This window comes from Canis lupus, chromosome 31, assembly GCF_003254725.2.
Source record: "Canis lupus dingo isolate Sandy chromosome 31, ASM325472v2, whole genome shotgun sequence".
NCBI lineage: Eukaryota > Metazoa > Chordata > Mammalia > Carnivora > Canidae > Canis > Canis lupus.
In genome coordinates this window covers 31436222-31445066 of record NC_064273.1, presented here as the reverse complement: position 1 = coordinate 31445066, position 8845 = coordinate 31436222, and the positions used below count along the sequence as shown (strand labels likewise).

The following is an 8845-nucleotide window of genomic DNA, read 5'->3' as shown; positions in this document are numbered from 1 at the left end:
AAAATAGCACAATACTACACATCTAAGGGGCATGTTACTGTTTTTACAATCATAATTATGACCTATTTACTTCTGGAATTATTCAATAATTTCCTTATAAAAGCCCTCAGTTAGGATCCTTTATTTTATTTTATTTTATTTTTTTAAGGATCCTTTAAAAGGAACCACCTTTCTCTGTTGGTGAGTGGGGCCTGGTCTAGAAGGAGCACAGCTGGGCTTGTGCCCTCAGGAACTCTGCCATGGACAAAAATAAGACGAGATCCCTTTGTGGGTCAGCCTACCCCACAGAGAGAGCAAGTGAGAGCAGGTGTGCCCAGGGGGTGGTCCTTCCACCTGTCTAACTCACTCACCTAACGCTAGCCTGAACATATCTTCACATTACACGAGAGCAAAACTCTTTAGTAGATGACCACATCTGCATTTGTTATTTAAAAATAACAAAAGACAAAGAAGAGAAACTGTTCTGGTGTTCTGCCCTTGACTGAATTTGAGCCACTGAAGACTCAGCCCCAGCCCCAGATGGGCTGGGAGCAGGGCTTTCTGGACTTTCCTGCTGGGGCTGCCGCAGAGCCCAGTGGGGTAAGTTGGCCACAGCCTGGTGCCCCTGCTTTTCTGATGACTTGGGCTCCAAGGAGGGGCAGGGGCCAGCTGGCTTGATCATATGTCTTAGTCAGGTTAGGCTGTTGTCATAGAATATCACAGACTGGGGAGCTTGAACAATAGACATTTATTTCTCAGAGTTCTGGAACTGGAAGCCAAAGCTCAAGGTGTTGGCCAGTTCAGTTCCTGGTGAGAGCCTGCTTATTGGTTTGCAGATGGCTGCCTTGTTGCTGTGTCTTCACATCCTGAAGAAAGAGGAGAGTAGGAAGAGGGAAGGAGGGAGGAAAATCTCTTTTGTGAGTCTTCTTATAAGGACATTAATCCTCTTCATGGGGGCTCCATCCTCATGACCTAATTACCTCCCAAAGACCCACCTCCAAATGCTATCACTTTGAGGATTAGAGCTTCAACATCTGAATTTGGGGAGGATGCAAACATTTGGTCTGCTGTACCATGTTAACCAGGCAGTATAATGAAATCCACTGAGCCGACTTATTAACAGTCTCAGCCTCTGTCTCTTCCATGTTGACTCAGAAGCCTTTTCCCTTCTTCTTCAACTTGTGCATCTTTTAAATACTCTGTCTTGGTTCTCTAGAAAACTGAGCTTGAGGCAAGGATTAGGTACTAATGCTTTATTTGGGAGATGCAATCTCAGGGCAGTGAGAGTGAGGGAAAGGGGAACTGAGAAAAAACAATGCAGAGAGCCACGGAGAAAGAACAGTTGCTTGGCAGATATACTCATCAGATCCACAGATGTTACTGTGTCTCAGAGTAGTCTATTGGAGGAAGAAAGGGAGAAGACATTTTTCTCCCTGGCTTCCTCCAGTCTTCTGCTTCCTTTGGTCTACATCTGCCCTTTGGGGAGTTAACTCCCTTATACAGTTAATTGTCTCTTCCAGCTCCTTCCCAGCCAGGCAGAAATCAGACTTTATACCTTGTTGTGTAGATCTCATCCTACTTCAGTGAATCCACAAGAGTCAGGAGGAGCCAGAGATGTTGGGCATGGAGCTACCTGGCCTCGGGCAGTAGAACCTCTTGGGCCCAATGGAATTGGTCTGCTTCTGAAGCCAAGGAAACAGTCAAGGGCCCAGAAGGAAGGTGAGGCTGAGAATCTGAGGGGCACATTAGGTGAGCCCATTCACGTGCTGATTAATAAGTAATCATTAATGCCTCCTTGGCTTAGGCCCCATTAGGACAAGCCATGCTGTGGGCATTAATCACACACGTAATCAGGAGGATTCCAGCCTGGCATAAGTTACACACTCAATACCACAAATAAAATGCCATGGGATCCAGGTGAGGGGGAACATTTATTTAAAAGAAAAGATCAGCATTCACAAGTTTACAAATGCTTATTAACTTTATGAGTTTGAAGTTTTCACTATTAGAACTATCAAGGTGTTGTTTTATCTGATTTTAAGTAACAGGAAAAAATCATCTCTAGTTTTTATTTCCTCAGTCACTGCTTCCACAGAGATTTGCTGAGAATTACTATGGCCACGCAGGGTGCTTTCTTAAGCGGTTTTATTCAGGACTCACCGTGGCCCCATGGAGCACGTTTATGACCCCTGTTTCCTACAGGTTAGGTAACTTGCCCAAGATCGTGCAGCTTTCACGCCAGGAGGGTTCTTTTCCAGGGTTCTGATTTCAAATTCATTGCTGTTTTGCTGGTTGTATGATCTGAGGAAGCAAACAAGAATGCAGTGAATGCCCATGTGGCAATCAATTTTTGAGGGTGTATTGAGGAAGGGGTTCACGACTCAAGCATCTTTAGTAGTGAGCCGCAGGTGCTGATGAGCTCTGTGTGGCACATGGGTGATCCAAAGAATACGTGGTTTAAAAGCTAAACTGGCTCTGGCCCACATTTTACTTTTTTAAAGAAGTAGATCCACTTTCCCCTCATTTTGTTTGCATCAGTGTTAAATGGAACAGGCATGTGGGATTTGTTAGCCTAGTTTTGCTTCCTGGAGGTGACAAGAGGTGAAAGTGAGTGTGGTTTGGAGGGTGGTATGGGATGAGTACCTTGCTGGCCCCTCAGAGCTGGACAGGGACAGAGACAAGCCAGGAGGTGATGAGGCAGGATAAGCTTGGAGCTTATTGCCTGTGAAGTCTGTTCTGTGACTTTGGCAGCCACCTGGGGATGGGGAGCAGGAGCTGGCTAACAGGATTCTTAAAACACCATGAGCCATTGCAGGGAGGAGAGAGGAGCCCACAGCACTGAAGCAGCACCAAGTCCTAAATGAATTGAGTGGAGGTGAGTGGGTGTTCAGGGAATTTAGATATGATTTGTTTACTTATTTATTTTTAAAGATTTTATTTATTTATTCATGAGAGACACACACACACACAGAGACAGAGAGGCAGAGACATAGGCAGAGGGACAAGTAGGCTCCCCATGGGGAGCTAGATGCAGGACTCGACCCCAGGACCCCAGGATCATGACCTGAGCCGAAGGCAGATGCTCAACCACTGAGCCACCCAGGGGTTCCTAGATATGGCTTAAAGTCTTGGCTTACATGCATCCTGGCTCCGAGAGTTAGAAGGCAAGTGTAAATATGGGTCAAAATGCACAAAGCAGGATACTTTTGCTGGGATAATCTGGAGAGACTAGGTTTGTAAAGGAGTCTTCATTGCATTGTGGTTCATAAAACCAGCCCAATGCAAGAAGCCAAAAAAGGTTTGCTTTATGTCCTTCATCAATTTTTTAAAGGCCAGGTATTTCTGTTGGCCAATCCTTATCAGATCCAACACTCGTTTTGCCCTCGCCACCGGGGCAAGTGTTCTCATATCAACCACAGCGTGTGGGGCAAGGAGTGCGTTCGGGATGCCATTTCTGAATCACTGGAGTCTCCTAGCAGCTCAGCAGGAGACAAGGGATGGAATCGGGTGAGATGCTGATTACATGACTTTATTCCCTACCCTGGAGGTAACCCAAGTCCAGAACCCTGGGTTTCGTTTGTGACTTGCTTCTTCTTTTTCTTGCTTCCTCAGAAGGTGCTGTGGGCACGTCTCCATCATCCCAGGCTGGCTTGAGATCAAGCCTGGAGTCAGGAAACCCCTCCTTTCTGAGTCACGGAGGCCTTTCCTTGGAGCCCCCTCCCCCTCAACAAATAAAACCAGGGCATGGAGATCATTATGCCGCACATTATTAGGCAAAATTGGATTAATTAACCTCGTCTGGCCTCTCAGCTTGGGAGACAGAAAAAAAACGAGGCCTAGTTCAAATGCAGCATTTTGAAAATGTCAGCCATGACTTGGTGATAAATATTTATAAATATATATGCTACATATCAACAGGGTGGCTAGTGTATTTTTACATGTAAGTACACAAAGGCACTCTGTTGTTAATACACATTCAAAGCAGCAGCCTTGAAAGGGCCATTATGGCTTGTACTATGAATGTTTATTAAGAATAATATGCAAAATGGGGCTTCATCTGAATGGGACCATTGACGGGGTATCAGAGCAACCAGGGCTGGTATGGCGGATCGTCAGGAATGATAATAATGTTCCTGACAGGACTCACCCTGGCCTGAGAGAGTGGTGTGATGTGTCACTGGCCCAGGCCACTTCTGGTTGTGGGTGTTTGTTCTGGAAACATTGACTTAGCGCTTGAGCTTGCCCTAGACTATAGTACTTAGGACCTGAGTCATGGAACCATATAAAGGGTTTTCCCCTCGAATTGAGCTCCAAGTAGTAATTGGAGTCTTACATGTACATCCCACCTAAATCCTTTCCTCTTCTCCACCCTCTGAGTAGGAAACATTTCCTGGGGATTTTCCTACGTGTATCCTTTCCCAGCCTTTCCCTTGCTTTGCTTAGTAGAGACAGAGTCTCTGAGCTTAATTTCTTCTGGGTATTCCAGGATTCCTTTCTTGTTTTAGAAGACTTTCATTCATTCATTTAACTAATATTTATTGGGTGCCTACTGTGCCAGACATGGACCTGATGCTGGGGCCACACTGAATGGGTAAGATAGACATGGTTCCTCCTCACCTTCCTGGGAAGAGGCATAAAAAACAAGTCAACAAAGAACAAGGATGACTTCAGAGGGACGTGTCACCAAAATTCAAGTGGGTTCCATTAGTGGGGGATTTGGTTGGGAGTGGAGGGGTGGTGTTTTAGGATGGTAAGTCCAGGAAGCATCTTCAGGAATGACAAGTGGGTTGAGAGGGACCTGTATGAAGGAGTCAGCCTTCCACAGCCATGTGAACATCTGAGGCTGGAAGGATCTTCTAAGCAAAAGGAACATCAAGGACAGAAGGGCAATGAGGTATGAACTTGGCATGTTCAAGGATCAGAGAGGTAGAAAGATTAGTATGCAGAAGCCAAAGGGCAAGGGGCAGGTGGCCAAAGCACCGGAGAATGTCCACCCTGGATGTTAGTCTTGGGAAACTGAAAATGGCTCCTGGAATGCTGGCTTCTCTCAGCCTGGAGTTATCCATGCTCAGAACATTCTGGAAAGCCAGGAGATATTTTTCAGGTTGTTGATTCAAAATCACTCCTGTTCATCATTTTACTTAGAAACATACTGGGAAGCAGCCATAGTCCAAGGATTTGAGGTATTTTTCCCTACTCTAGATTTGAGTTTAACTCTGTCTGCCATAACATTTTTCATCATAGAGCTTGATAGAACCTTCTTTTTTGATCCCAGTTTCCCTGGAAGCCTCCAAGGTGACTTATTTCCCTTCAGACATTCCTTGCCTCACTTATCGCTCAGCATGGTTAAAAGATAAAATTTAAAGAATCAACTTTATTTATTGTTCCAAGAATAGTTGACATCACGATCAATATATCTGGACAGAAGCTATTAACATTTTAATGAGTTACTCAGTAATATTCCAAAGATGTGTCAGCGAGTCATGGCCCCTTTGATTAAAGATGTACTTCAGAAACTACTGTAAATATATATAAGAAAGGCTCAGAATGAGGAGCTGTCACCCATCAATCCTGGGAAGAAGAGTGAGGATTCATGAATAAAGAAGCTCACAAGGTGACTGTCCCTGGGCTGTACAGTTTACTCTAAGAGAAATAAGCTTTGAAAATGCCATTGGTTTCCCCTAAATGACAAAGAGATCTACCTTTGTCAGTTGTCAGGTGTGTGTGTTGGGGGGCTGGGGAGCAGTGCTGCTGTAGATAAGTTGGGAAAGAAGTGTCTGCCCATCTTTATTTTAGATTCAAATCTGGGACATGAATGAGAGGAGGCATAAAGCTTTGGAGGGGAAAACAAATCCAGAAAAAGGGGAAGTTATTGAAAAAGAGGACCAGGCAGTTCTGAGACTGAAGGGCGGCGATGACAGAGACCAACAGAAGGATGCGTACCCATGTTCTTTTAGTCCAGTGTGTTGAATGCTTTGGCATGAAGACCTTTTGGGTTGCCTCTCTCCTCTCCTTCATCCAGCTCCCTAAAATTTCCTGGAAAGGTACTCCCAAGGTCTCCTTGGATCTCATTGGGATCTAGACTACTGTAATATAAAGCTCATCCCTTCCCCAGGGAAGGTGGCTCCTGGGATTCTATTCTGACATTGGCATATTCCTGGCAGGGTGGTCTCTGGAAGGTACAGTTAATTCTGTGTTTGTGGCAAGGGATGAGGCCATATCACAAGACCAGCTTACCTTCTAGTGCAGACACAGAAGTTATGGTTTGTCCTTTGCCTAGACTTGGGCTTGGGGGAAGGGAATAGAAAACTGAGAAGATGTAGGGCATTACTGATACTTATCACCTTGTGAAGTTCTAGTGATGAGCCATTGACTCATGAACCAGAGCACTGGAGATTGTGGGCTTCAGCAGCTTGAATCTATGGCAGGGAAAAGAAGTTGGTAAGAGGGGGTGAGGTAGGGTTGAGGGTGAGCCGAGGAAACCATCCAAAAATGTTAATGGAGTTCTGGGCTGGAAGGAGGATATGGGGTGGGATGGGGAACTGAAGTAAATTAACCAGCATGCTGTGTTAGCACAACATGGAGTCTGTGAATGCCAAGGGAAATTAAGTCAGAATAGATCCAGCATTTTCCATTCACTCTGCCATTTTGCTCTTATTTTTCCTTTACTGAAAACAGGCGGACTTTGAAGTCTGAATGACCTGAGTTCAATCCAGCACACCTATTTACTAGCTGTGAATTTACTTCTTTGGATCACATAGGTTCAGCATTTGTAAAGTGTGACCAATAATACCGTTGCTACCCTACAGAATTATAATGAAAATCAAACAAGATAATGCATATAAAGCACTTACTTCAGTCTGGTGCACAGTGAAAAATGCTGTCTAGATGCCAATCTGTCTTGTTGCTAACAACGGTGACATTAGGCTGTCTCTTAGCTGATGGGAAAGAAAAAGATGAGTGACACCTACACACTCTACACTCTCTATACTATCTTTCAAATAGAGAACAATAGGTCTGGCAGCTGACCTAACCATTGCTCTTATTTTCTCAGGGATGACAGGTCAATGGTGTATTTCTCCATTATTCTAAAATTTGACAATATTTTACTGGCTGTCTACCATAGACTCCTGATTTTGGCAACATAGTGGATGAAGCAGATATGGAATAGCTCTAGATGCAAATGCCCATAAAAATCCAGATAACTAAAGCAATTAAAAAGTCATAGCTGAAAAAAAAAGGGGGGCGGGGAATCCCAGTGCTAGAAACACAGAGGGAACTGGAAGCCAGAAGGAAAGGGAGCAATCTGTCACTAAAGTTCGAGCTACTGGGGTGGAGTCTCACCTGAATTAGGTCTTAGCACTCAATTTTGGCACCCACTTAAGGACAGAAAACCTGGAACTCAGACCTTCTGCATAAAATCAAGACTCTCCAAGGGCAACACCCTCTGAATGGGGTACTCAAGAGACCAAAAAATATTTTTTTTTTCTATCCAAGGCTCTGAGTGAGGGGGGGGGGACTATTTTATGAGAAATTAAAACTTAAAGCCCAAGCCAAATGCCATTTATAATATGAATTTACCTCATTTGTGTAGAAATTCCTAATCTGAGGCTTGACATAAAATCCTCAACAAAGAATCTCATTAGAAGAAGCAATCCCAGATGACGATAAGTTCATAACAACTCTAGGGCAGGACATCATGAGCATGGGTCGACAGCAGAGTCAGCAAGAAGGAGGACCCATTGTGCGTCAGCCATTGTACCAGGTGCTGGGGAGATTGCAAGCCATGTAGGGTAGCCCAGGAGGATGGGTCCAAAGGAATGGTCCACCACAGCCTACTCTGTAGCTATTTATGGGAGAGGTACAAAGTACTAAAGTGTCCCTAAAAGGTTTATTAATAGAAGGGTTACTTGTGGCTTTAGTCTGCCCAGTATTCTTTCCCCTGCCTCTGGGGAATAGCTGCTCCCTTGTTTTGGTTCTGGCAAGACTGCCAATCACATATCCCACTTCTACGCATAGTTACAGACACAGGAGCCTGTTTGGTCAATCCTAGTATCCCATCCCCTGGGTACAGTGAGTGACTCAGAACCCAGACATGGGCATGGGACCAAGGCCAGAGCCAGAGGGTCCATTCCTAAGGTTTTAGATATAGATGCTGGAAGACAGAAGCTTTCTCTGTCCTTTTGGTTTGCTGAGATGGAATAGCATAAGGCTGGAGCTATCTGTGGCTATTCCTCACAGCTCTCCTACCCCTATCCACCCAAACCACATGCGAAGAGCCCATCTGCAGTAATGACAGTGAGAGCTGACATTTATGGAGCAGTCAGTAGGGGCCAGTCACTATTCTGAGAATACCAGAAGAACGCAACTAATCCTCACATCACTCTTGTGAGATAGGTTATTATACTCATTTTGCAGATGGAGAAACTGAGGTACAGAGAGTAAGTAAATTGGCCCAAGGCCACACAGCTAAGGTTATGGAATCTGGACTTAAACTCCAGTAGTTGGGCTTCAGAGCCTTGTGCCTTAACAATACAGAGAGAGGGGCAGGGGCCTGAGAGAAACAGGTGGATGGATGGATGGATGGATGGATGTGTAGTTAGCCAGATAGATAGGAGATTTGGTGATAACTATGTGGGTCCCTGGAATCTCTGAGACTAGCTCTACTCTAGGAATTCCCAATTTCTTATGCAATTAAATTTCCTTTTTTTGGTATAACTTGGCTTGAGTTGGTATAGCTGGCTTTACTTTATTTTGTGTACGTCCAACACACTTTTCCATTGTCTTTCTAGTAGTAGCACCAGCTTTGTCTTTGGGAACCATTCCCCGTTTCCAAAGTTTTCTGATAGAGCTTTCTCCAAGGCGC

The 8845-nt window shown here is 44.7% G+C and overlaps 1 long non-coding RNA gene across 2 annotated transcripts; it reads left to right on the top strand.

The window, feature by feature from the left end:
* The first annotated feature begins 754 nt into the window (after positions 1-754).
* Positions 755-3848, top strand: LOC112661750 (uncharacterized). Of its 2 annotated transcripts, none has more exons than XR_003137933.3 (3): positions 755-1698; positions 3343-3486; positions 3592-3848. It is a non-coding gene; the product is annotated as an uncharacterized LOC112661750 (long non-coding RNA). The 2 variants fall into 2 exon arrangements; XR_004811101.2 differs by lacking the exon at positions 755-1698 and adding an exon at positions 1717-2854.
* Positions 3849-8845: the final 4997 nt, after the last annotated feature.